Here is an 11,231-nt window from a genome sequence, read left to right on the forward strand (position 1 = left end):
TTTGTTCAAACTGTAGAGTTGCCTGCTTCTGTTTCAAGAGAGTCCACCGCATTCAACGCAAAACAAAGCAAAATATGATCTATCATGCCTATTTCACTCTGGGATCTGACATGTCCAGTAATATGGGTGGCACATTGGTTCAGTGGTTAGCATTGCTGCCTCACAGCATCAGGGACCCAGGTTCAATTCCATGCTTGGTTGGTTGTCTATGTGACGTTTGCACCTTCTTCATGTCTGCTTGAGTTTCCTGCGGGTGCTCTCGTTTCCTTCCACATTCAAAGGTGTGCAGGTTAGGTGGATTGGCCATGCTAAGTTGTGTCAGGGATGTGCAGGCTAGGTGGGGTGGCCGTGGTAAATGCAGTGTTATGGGGAATGGGTGGAATGCTCTTCGGTGGACCGGTGTGGTTTTGATGGGCCTGCTTCCACGCTTTAGGAATTCTATGATTAATAACATTAGCTACATTCATAAACATATAAATTTTTGAAATAGTAGTCAGGTCGTTATTCTTGGATTTTTGATAAATATCTGACTTGAATGTTTTTGTGGTCAAATGGTTCTCAAAGGAAATTTGGTTAGGAAGTTCAGTTTCAGTTCCAAACATGGGCAAAAGAGCTGAATTCCAGAGGTGAGGTGAAAATGACTGCCCTTGACATCAAGACTGCACTTGATCATATGCAGCATCAACAAGCTCTTGAAAAATGAGAGTCAGGGGGAAAACTCTCTGATGACTGCACTCCTACCTAACAGAAGGGAAAATGTTTGTAGTGGTTGGAGGTCATTCATCTCAGCTCCAGGATATCTTTGCATCAGTTTCTCAGGATAGTGTCCTAGGCCCAAACATTTTCGACTGCTTCATCAAAGACCTTCTCTCTGACATAGGATCAGAATGGCAATGTTTGTTGTTTAAGAATGTTCAATGCCCTTCATGACCTCAGATACTGAAGCAGTCCCTGTCCAAATGCAGCAACAAAAACAGAAATTGCTGGAAAATCTCAGCAAATCTCACAGCATCTGTGGAGAGATATCAGACAGTGTCTAGGCTTGGGCTGAAAAGTGGCAAGTAGCATTCAAGCCACACAAGTGTGAGGCAATGACTCTCTAACAAGAGAGAATCTATCCATTCAATTATATCAACATCACTGAATCCCTCTTGTTAACATATCGAGGATAACCATTGACCAGAAACTGAACTGGACCAGCCATATAAATAAAACAAAGAACTCCAGATGCTGGAGATCTAAAACACATAAAAACAGAACTCGCTGGAGAAACTCAGCATTCTGGCAGCATTTTTGGAGAGAAATTAGATTTGAGTCCACTCTTCTGAAGAAGGATCAAAACGTTAACTGTATTTTGTATCCACTGAAGACCTGTTAAGTTTAGCCATATAAATACTGTTGCTACAAGAACAAGTTAAAGGTTAGCAACAGATAACATATCTCCTGACTTCCAAAAGCTTGTTGCTATCCACCAGTCACGATGCAGTATTCCCCTGGATGACTGCAGTTCCAACAACACATAAGGCATGAAACTATCCAGAACAAAGCTGCACACTAATTGACACCACATCCACAAACCTTCAGTCCCTCCACCATTGACCCTAAGTAGGAACAGTGTTTGCCATCTGCACGATGCACTGAGAAATTCATCAAGCTCCTTGGATAACACCTTCCGCAGTCATTGCCACTACCATCACAGACAAGGACAGTTGATACATGGGAACATCAATACTTTGGGAGCTGTCTTCCCAAGTGACTCATATTCTGACTTGGAAGTATATCGCTGTTCCATCAGCGTCACTGGGTCAGAATCCTGGAACTCCCTCCCTAATGATGTACCTATACCAAATGGACTGCAGTGTCACAAGTAGACTGCTCATCATTAACATCTCAAAGGCAACTAGGGATGGATAATAAATGGTTGCCCAACCAGCTACATCCACATTCCTTAAGTGAACCCTATAAGAAGTTTAGAGTATAAGGAAATTTGTTCATTGCATGTTTATATGTAACTGTGCCTACTTAAGATTTATTTTTTATTTCTATGTGATAAAGTGTTTTGCTTCTTACCAAATACCTAGCATTTATGAAATAAAAAGTGTTGGTCTCTACCAAGATCATAACAAAGGTAATCTGGACTCACTTTGCTGCACTGTTGTCCAGGAGTTAATGTTATGTGCTGACCTATCAAAAAGCATTGCAATGTTGAGTTTCCCAAGGATTTAAATGCAGTATCTTCACCTTCTTTAGTATATTATTAAAATGTGAAATGCCACAAGTCTTGTTTTAATTTTTTCTTTACCTGGTTTTTCTAATATTTAGAATATTGACTGCTGATCCTATTTTATCCAATTTTAATCTAGCTTGGTCAGAAACTGAAAATGTTACAGCTTTCATTGCACCTGCATCCGGGGCATTGGAAATAATCATCAATGAAGCTCCTACTACATCTTCAGAATCTAGTTTACCATTTTCAAATTTGAATCCTGTGTCAGCTACAAAGTCAAATCCATCTTATTCTGCTAGATCTTTATCATTATCTACTACTGCTAAACCTGTGATCATAGTCAATAGAAAGGTGAGTAGTTCAAACCACAAAATGCCTTTCAAAGTGTAATTGAAATCCTCATGCATTTAATTACTTACTTTAGTGTACATAAAATGCACTGCCTATTTTGTGGGATCAATTTTGATTTTGACTACTTATTGTAAATTATAGCCTTTCTATATCAGTAGCCTTTCTACCACTTTGTAGCTGCTCACTTCTTAATATGAAGATCAGAATACTATAATCTAAATGGAACTTAAGAACAAAGAAAATTACAGCACAGAAACAGGCCTTTCGGCCCTCCAAGCCTGCGCTGATCCAGATCCTCTGTCTAAACCTGCTGCCTATTTTCCAAAGATCTCTATCCCTTTGCTCCCTGCCCATTCATGTATCTGTCTAGATACATCTTAAATGTCGCTATTGTTCCTGCCCCACCACCTCTGCTGGCAATACATTCCAGGCACCCATAACCCTCTGCGTGAATCTCCCCTAAACTTTTCCCCGCTCACTTTGAACTCGTGACCCCTGGTAATTGAGTCCCTACTCTGGGACAAAGTTCTGGCTATCCACTCTGTCTCCACCTCTCATGATTTTGTAGACCTGAATCAGGTCCCCCCTCAACCTCCTTTTCAATGAAAATAATCTTAATCTACTCAACCTCTCTTTATAGCAAGCGCCCTCCATACCAGACAACATCCTGGTGAACCTCCTCTGCACCCTCTCCAAAGAATCCACATCCCTTTGGTAATGTGATGACCAGAACTGTGCGCAGTATTCCAAATGTGGCCAAACCAAAGTCTTATACAATTGTAACATGACCGGCTAACTCTTGTACTCAATACCCCATCTGATGAAGGAATACATGTTGTATGCCTTCTTGCCAGGTATAATAGGAACTGCTAGGAGCCTGTGAAGCGGGGGTATGGTGAATTTAGCAGTTTGAGCCTTCTGTTGTAGTTGCAGGGTATAGCAGTGAAAGCTGTATTCACTGATCTTGACCATATAGGTGAGATCATTTAACTTCTTAAGGCATTCCATTCATGTTTTCAGGCTGGACTGCTGACATTGATTGTTGATCATTTTCTGTCTTGAGGGTGTCTTGGGTCCCTGTGGATAGAACATTTCATTCCATCTCTATCATCAAGACCTCTAGTGCAGTGTTGTGTCATTGGTCATTGTTTATTTTGCCACAGGTAAAATCCATGGCCTGTACTCCTAGAATACTAGAACCCCTACAGTGTGGAAGAAGGCCATTCAGCTCATTGGATCCATGCCAACCCTCTGAAGAGCATCCCTCCCAGACCCACCCCATTCCTGTAACCCTGCCTTTCCCATAGGTAACTCACACATCCCTGGGCACTATAGGCAATTTAACAAGGCTAATCCACCTAATCTTCACATATTTGGACTGTGGGAGGAAACCAGAGCACCTGGACGAAATCCTCGCAGCAACTGGGAGAATGTGCAAACTCCCCACAAACAGTCACCCAAAACTGGAATCAAACTTTGGTCCCTGGTGCTGTAAGGTAGCAGTGTTATCCACTAAGCCCACAGTGCTGCTCACTTACAGGGACTATCCAGTTGTAACTCCTGACATCTGGCTACTGGCACCACATGGTTTGTTAGTTATCATTTACATCAAGCAGAGATAATCAAAATTGACTAGTTTTAATATGTAGACATGAAGATCTTTGACAACAAATTAGTTTTCTGAGCCACTCTGCGTGTACTATTAAGTAGAAACTTCACAGCTTGTACACTTTGTCTGTTCTGTGGTGGAAGAATGATCAGATTGTGGCCTCTTGCCAGTGTGGCTATGGTAACTTCCTTCCTGCATGCCTACACTACAGTCTGCCTTTGGTGTGAAATATTTCTTGAAACACTGTGAAAATGTCATGTTTTGGTAATTTTCATAAAGTAAATGTCACCCCGAGGTTTATTTTGTATGTTGAGCATTATGTCATAAATAGTGCAATTTGATAACTAGTTTAGTCAAGTATTAACTAAGACAGGGATCGCACATGCTCCTGGGATACCTCTGGTCATTGCATTAACTGTCTTCACATGATATCATGTCAAAGCAAAAGCACCCAAGGTAATAAAGCGTAATAAACAGAGGTAGAGGCATTTCCAAGTGGACTAATTAGTATATGTTTGGCGTGCAACAGGGCTTGCATTGCAGTATTGCATTTATATCATTTTCTGATTGATGATATTTTTGTTCTGTTTATAGTACAGACCTGATGAAGCAGATCAGAGAATGGGTAAGCATTGCAAGTACAACGTTTCATCGTCTTAAAGACAAAGAAATATCACATAACTATTATATATTAAAGATGATTGATGCCCAGTTGTAATGTTTGAAGTATATTTATATTATGTTCATTAGTGTGCTAATCTTAATTTGTTGATGGACATCATTGAGACTGCCATTTTAGTGCAGTAGTCACTGTGTTACATTGTCTGGTGCCATATTTGGATGAGGCAACATGTGTCTGCTCAAGTGACAATAAAAGTTCATTTTGGGGCAAAGTTACAAAAATGCTGACAGGTTAGTAACCTGTCAAGGAAAATCTAGCAATGTCTGCTTCGTGCACCACTAAATATAAAAAGAGAATTACTGAAAAACAACCAAACTTTTCCTGTTACGTTTTGCTACATAAACACTTCCATCAACACCAGGAAATAATTATTTGATCATTCATCTTCTGTACCTTGCTAAGAGTAAAATTACTATCACATTTGCCTATGTAACTGTTACAATTCAATCTTATTGAATTAGATTACCTACAGTGTGGAAACAGGCCCTTCGGCCCAACAAGTCCACACCGACTCGCCGAAGCGTAACCCACCCAGACCCATTCTGCTACATTTACCACTTACCTAACACTACGGGCAATTTAGCGTGGCCAATTCACCTAACCTGCACATTTTTGGATTGTGGGAGGAAACCGGAGCACCCGGAGGAAACCCACGCAGTCACGGGGAGAATGTGCAAACTCCACACAGTCAGTCGCCTGAGGCGGGAATTGAACCGGGATCTCTGGCGCTGTGAGGCTGCAGTGCTAACCATTGTGCCACCGTGCCGCCCACTTGTAGTTCATAAAAAGATTTAAAGTGAAGACAATAGTATGGTAGACTTTATTGATACCTAGCATGAATTCTCAATGCAACCCAAAGCTTTTCAGCTGATATATTTTTGATTGTACTGAAGATTTGTTGGTAGCCATGCTCCTTTCTATACCATATCTTTCCAACCTCAAAAGTTGTGGCATAGATAAAACATCAGAACGTGTCATTTTTTGAATCCTTTGAAGACAGGTAACTCATGTAATCAATCATAGTTGCTGATTCTAATACTTACCAGTGTAAGAACTTATTAAATAATTGTCCTTTAAACCCTTTAAAACTAGGTATTATCAACTGTCACCTTTTCATACAATAGCTATTGAATAGCTTGACTATGTTTAGTTCCTAAAGTTATACTTTATATCACTCATGGTTGATGTAATTACTGCCTTGTGTTTCTTTGCCATCAGCACATGTGTCAGAATACAGGCTAGGCTTTCCCCTTGCAACAACTCAAAATCATGCGTTTATGTAAAAGTCTATTAATAAAGCTTAAACAATAAAAAGATTAGATAAGCTTAATCTTATCATTGGACATTTGCATACACTTTTCTACGAAGGAATGTAAATTAGAACCTTTTCATAGTACTCAACATATCCAACCACTTCTCATTCACACTTGTGTGATGAAAGAGACTGTTTAAAGGGTATGATTATGTTTGAATATAGGAGTTGTGAGGTCATGTTGAGACTGTACAGGACATTGATTAGGCCAATGTGTGCAATTCTGATCTCCCTCTTATCAGAAGGATGTTGTGAAACTTGAAAGTGTTCAGAAAAGATTTAATAGGATGTTGCCAGGTTGAAGGATTTTAAGTATGGGGAGAGGCTGAATAGGTTGGGGCTGTCTTCCCTGGAACATCGGAGGCTGATGGGTGACCTCTAAAGAGGTTTACAAAATCATGAGGGGCAGGAATAGGATAAATAAACAGGGTATTTTCCCTGGGGTGGGGGAGTCCAGAACTAGAGGGCACAGATTTAGGGTGACCTAAAGGAACCTAAAGGCAACATTTTCATGCAACATTTATGGAATGAGCTGCCAGAGAAAGTGGTGGAGGCTGGTACAATTACAACATTTAAAAGGCATCTGGATGGGTATATGAATAGGAAGGGTTTGCAGGGATATGGGCCAAGTGCTGGCTAATGGAACTAGTTTAGGTTAGGATATCTGGTCGGCATGGACCAAAGGGTCTGTTTCTGTGCTGCACATCTCTGACTATGCCTATTATGTATCTGTAGGATTCTTTACCACAGAGGATTGTAGAAGCTGGGTTGTTCAGTATATTTAAGGCTAAGGTAGACAGATTTTTAAATAGTAAGGGAATAAGGGCCATGATAAAAAGGTAGGAAAGTAACATTGAGAATGATCAGATCAGCTATGATCTTAGTGAATGCCCTAATTCCACTCCTATATCTTACATCTTGTGTAAGAAAAAATTTTGCAATTGACAAAATAGTTCACAGAAAGAGACCTGTCAGATCAATGTTTTCTGAAAACAAAAATTGCTGGAAATCACAGCAGATCAGGCAGCATCTGTGGAGAGAGAGCAAGCTAATGTTTTGAGTCTAGATGACTCTTCATCAATGAAGTGTGGAGGGGCAACATTTATGCAATAGTGGAGACATTGGAGGTATTAGTACATTGGAGAAATCAAACAGCTTTGCAGGACACCACCGCTCTGTAACTAAACATGACCCTGACCTTCCCATAGCTGGTCATTTTAACAAAGCATCTGCTTGCATGCCCCACTTATCTGTCTTCAGCATGCTGCAATGCTCCAGTGATTCACAGTGCAAACTGGTGGAACAACATATATTATTCAGACTCAGCACCTTACAACCTTCTAACCTTAATATTGAATTCAACGTCTTCAGATTGTGAACTCACTGCCATGCTTCCCTTTCTTTTAGCTTTACTAGTTGTATTCTATGTCACCATGTCCCCTCCCCCAGTCCGGAGGGACCATCTGTTTGGCAGTCTGACACACCTTGTTCTGCCATTCTCATATTCTGGCCATTTAATCTGAACTATCAGCGCCCTTTTTTCCCCAGCACTCCAACCTCCCACTATTGCATAAATTCTGTTCCCTCCACAATTCACGTCAATTCTGATGAAGAGTCATCTTGATTCAAAACATTAGCTTGTTCTCTCTCCATGGATGCTGTCTGTCCTGCTGTGATTTCTGGCATTTTATTTCAGTACAGATTCCAGCATCTGCAATAATTTGCTCCTACATTAAGATCAATGTTTTCGCTTCGGCATAGCTGATTTAACAGATTAATATATCAGGGTTCTCAACCAAGCCTCATTATGTATTTAATGAATGCATGAATTCAATGAATGAATTGAATGAGGCAGAAATTAATGGGACATTTTTAACTTAACCAGCTCATAGGCTAAATTATGGAATTCTTTGCAATGCTGATTTTACAATCTATCACTTTTTAATCTCCTGAGATTGCTGGAAAACCTTATTGATTGTGCTTTAAAATAAGTATTCCACCAAGTTCTGTAGCTTTTGGACTACTTTCTGACTGATTCTATAGTCTGTCTGCATGGGCATGAAAGTTATGCAGAGTAGCTGACAATTAGCAACTATGAATTGTGAGTCTATCAGATAAACTAAGAGCTTAATTTGTTCAGATTATTATTGTCCAGTTTATCTTGTAGTGGAGTGGTAACATCCCAGCCTCTCTCAAAATTCAAAATGAGATTAAGTTTTAACTGCGTGCCACACTGTTAATGATGATGTCAGGTTTTTTTTGCTCTGCTTACAGTACAGACCCATCTAATTTATTTAATTTGGCTATCTTCTTTTAGTGAGCAGCAAACCATAAAAAAGATCTAAATTCAACTGATTTGGATGATCCTGCATTTCTCTATTTTATACAGCCCTAACCACTCTCTGTCTGCCCAGAGACTTTTAATTTTCAGATTAATTTTTATTTCCTTAGAAACATAGGGGGTCAGGCTCCTATGTATGTTTCTCTTTTTATTTCAGTTTGTATCCTCAATAAATTGAGGGATGTGTAGGTTAGGTTGATCTTAGAATATGATAAGTGCTCGGCACAACATCGTGGGCTGAAGGGCCTATTCTGTGCTGTACTGCTCTAATGTTCTATGCTCCACCTATTTTATCGTGACCTTTCAAGTGTAATAATCTCCCAATTTATTTGCCTTGTATTTACCCTGTTTTCTACAGTCAACACTTTATTTTGTAAAACCTTCTTTCTCAAACAAAAAGGCATATTCTATAAAATATGACCAGTAAATTGATATTCTTACTGAACTTATTTTGGTTTGGGATCATTAATTGGCGGGATGCGCCAGTAGTCAGTTCATTCTATGTAGAATGTCCTGAGCCGTTTTGAAGATCAAAACTGATTTTAAAGGAATGAGAATTGCAAGTGGCCAAATGATGTTCAGTTGCAGCTTACCTGATTGAAACTGTTCAGAATTGGAAGGCCATAAGAGGAAAATGCAGCTGCTTTGAGCAAAGTTTAATAAATGACTGCTTCAGTTTCAATTCATTTTCCATTGCCTTAAACTAATTACAGGTGAATTTGGATCATTTAATTAGTAACTCAATTATCATTCTGTTTTGATTTGTTTGATAGCCAGTGATTGTGACTGCTCATATATGGTATCAGAGGGGAATGAAAGGGCTATTGTGGCAATGCTTGGTCTCCTCTCTCTGCTCTGCATTGCTACAATCATCGCAGGACTTGTGCTTCTGCTATTCCCATGTCTGCTTCTTAAGAGCCTTCAAAAATTGTAAGTATCTTATTAAGATGTAAAAATAGTATAATAGAAGAAATGGAGAAGTCTTATTTTTGTTGGAATTCTTCACATACCACAAAGTTGTGCAATTTAATTTGTTACGACCAACTGAGGCATTAATCAGCTTCCCTTTTTCCCAATTTGTTGACTGGCCAGAATAAAAACTTCTATTTTTTAGCATGAGGTTCTACCTCTCACCAGTTAAAATATAATAAAACAACCTTTACTGTAATAGTAAAGAGCCATGTGCACAGTTTCCTTAAAAGAAAGAGTTAATTGATTATCTGCTCAACCTGAGGAAATGAATGAAAACCTGACATGAAGCATGTAAACATTGAAATCATGTGAGCCCCCAAACACACACTTGTGTAAAAAGGAGATAATGTCCACTACAAAGGATTTTTAAAAAACAGAGTTTAGAGTCATTTGGTGTCCTGAGGCATGAGGTTTAACTGTGACCACAGTTGCTTAGTTGGTGGCATAGATCATCAGCAGTACTGAATGTTGAAGTTGTCATAAGCATAGAAACAGACCCTTCACTCCACTGTGTCTATGCTGACCAGCATACACTAAATTACACTAATCCCACTTGGTATACAGCCTACTGTGTCCTGGCATGTTAAGTGCCCATCCAGATACTTCTTACAGATCTTTGAGTTCTTGTTGTTTTTTATTATTCTTTTCAGTTTGTATTGGTATCAAGCCCTTCTTCTGGAGAGATAGAGAGAGGTTTTTCAGCCTTTCAATTCTATATCTTTAGTTTCTTCTCGCTCTGACGAAACTTTCACGGAGTACAGCCTTGTCTGTGTATTTCTGTGTTGATTGTCTTCAAACTTTACAATTACAGGTGAAGTTTTCATCTCCAGTATGCAATGCTGTCTATCAAGGTGTCAAATAAAAATGGGAGATCATTGTATTTTCACATCACCAACTGGCTTCCTTGTCTTTTGGGTAAAATGTTAATTTCAGCTTGGCTTTCTGTCTAATCCGCATGTAAATTTGTTCATTTTCAGTCAGATGATGCCTGTGGTCATTTTAAGTCAGTGTTTTCAGTCTTTTTTTTTAAGAATATTTCAGTCTATGCAAGTGCTAGATATTAAATTGAACGATATAATTTGGAAGTCCGTAGTCCAATTTTACTTTAATTATCAAATTGCATAAAAGAATAGGAATAAATGTTGCAAATTTGTTCCTAACAGGGAGAACATGTTCAAAATTTGGATATGGAAATTTGTGGGAACACAGAATATTCTTTCCAAAAATGATGAAAATTAATTTGATTTACAATATCCAATGAAACGCACTGTGCAAAGTAGAAATGGCGTGTAACTAATCTTAAAGGCAATTTCTGCTGATGTGGGCAATTACACATCCACACCAATCTGGAAACGCAAGTGTGCACTGTTTCATTCATCATATGACATTTATGTGTGACATCATATGCAAAGGCTGCACTGTTCATGTTCATAGAATTTTGAAATAGGTTCAGTGGTGGTTAGTGAGGATCTTGTGCAGGGGGAGTGAGGATGCTAGATCCAAGGGTCTCTCTCCCTCTCACTCTCTCCTCTTCATTTTTTGCCCCACCCATTTTGTCACTTACCCCTCTCTCTCTGCCTTCCATCTCCTTAGTCCCATTTCCCATCCTTCCCTCCAGATCTCAAATCCTCTCCCAGCTTCATCACTTCAAACCCATTTCAATACACATTCACAAACTTAAGTGGTGCATAGCTTGTGGGTGCTACTGTGGGCAAACATTACTAGTCTTAAATGCCA

At 39.3% G+C, this 11,231-nt stretch overlaps 1 long non-coding RNA gene across 1 annotated transcript; it reads left to right on the forward strand.

Annotated features, from left to right (window-relative positions):
• The first annotated feature begins 2,379 nt into the window (after positions 1–2,379).
• On the forward strand, positions 2,380–9,446 carry LOC148146150 (uncharacterized). Its single transcript, XR_015760795.1, has 3 exons — positions 2,380–2,578; positions 4,782–4,812; positions 9,296–9,446. It is a non-coding gene; the product is annotated as an uncharacterized LOC148146150 (long non-coding RNA).
• Positions 9,447–11,231: the final 1,785 nt, after the last annotated feature.

The sequence above is a fragment of the Chiloscyllium plagiosum genome, unplaced genomic scaffold (genome assembly GCF_037043375.1).
Source record: "Chiloscyllium plagiosum isolate Xiang-an unplaced genomic scaffold, Cpla_swu_hap1 HiC_scaffold_21, whole genome shotgun sequence".
NCBI lineage: Eukaryota > Metazoa > Chordata > Chondrichthyes > Orectolobiformes > Hemiscylliidae > Chiloscyllium > Chiloscyllium plagiosum.